This window comes from Berghia stephanieae, chromosome 7, assembly GCF_034508935.2.
Source record: "Berghia stephanieae isolate SIO BIC M18660-M18661 chromosome 7, UCSD_Bste_1.3, whole genome shotgun sequence".
Lineage (NCBI taxonomy): Eukaryota > Metazoa > Mollusca > Gastropoda > Nudibranchia > Aeolidiidae > Berghia > Berghia stephanieae.
In genome coordinates, this window is record NC_088366.1 from 170609 (window position 1) to 171012 (window position 404).

The following is a 404-nucleotide window of genomic DNA, read 5'->3' on the forward strand; positions in this document are numbered from 1 at the left end:
AATGGGATATAGATATGGATGGTTGGATGGATGAGATAAATAGATTGATGGATGGATGGATGGATGGATGGATGAAATAAATAAATGGATGGATGGATAGATAGATGGGATAAATAGATGGATGGATTAAATAGATAGATGGATAGATGGATGGATGGATGGGATGAATAGATAGATGGATGGATGGTTGGGAGGATAAATCGATAGAGATCATAGCTGGGCGGATATATGGATGGGTTGGTTGATGGAGGGATGAAAGAATGAATAAATTGAGGAATTGATGAATGTATAGGTGGATGGATAGATTGATTGATGGAAATAGCAATCAGGTAAGCACAAACAGCTATTGAATCTAAAGGAGGAAATGGGACCTAGGTGCCACAGTATGAGCTATTGTTGAGGTA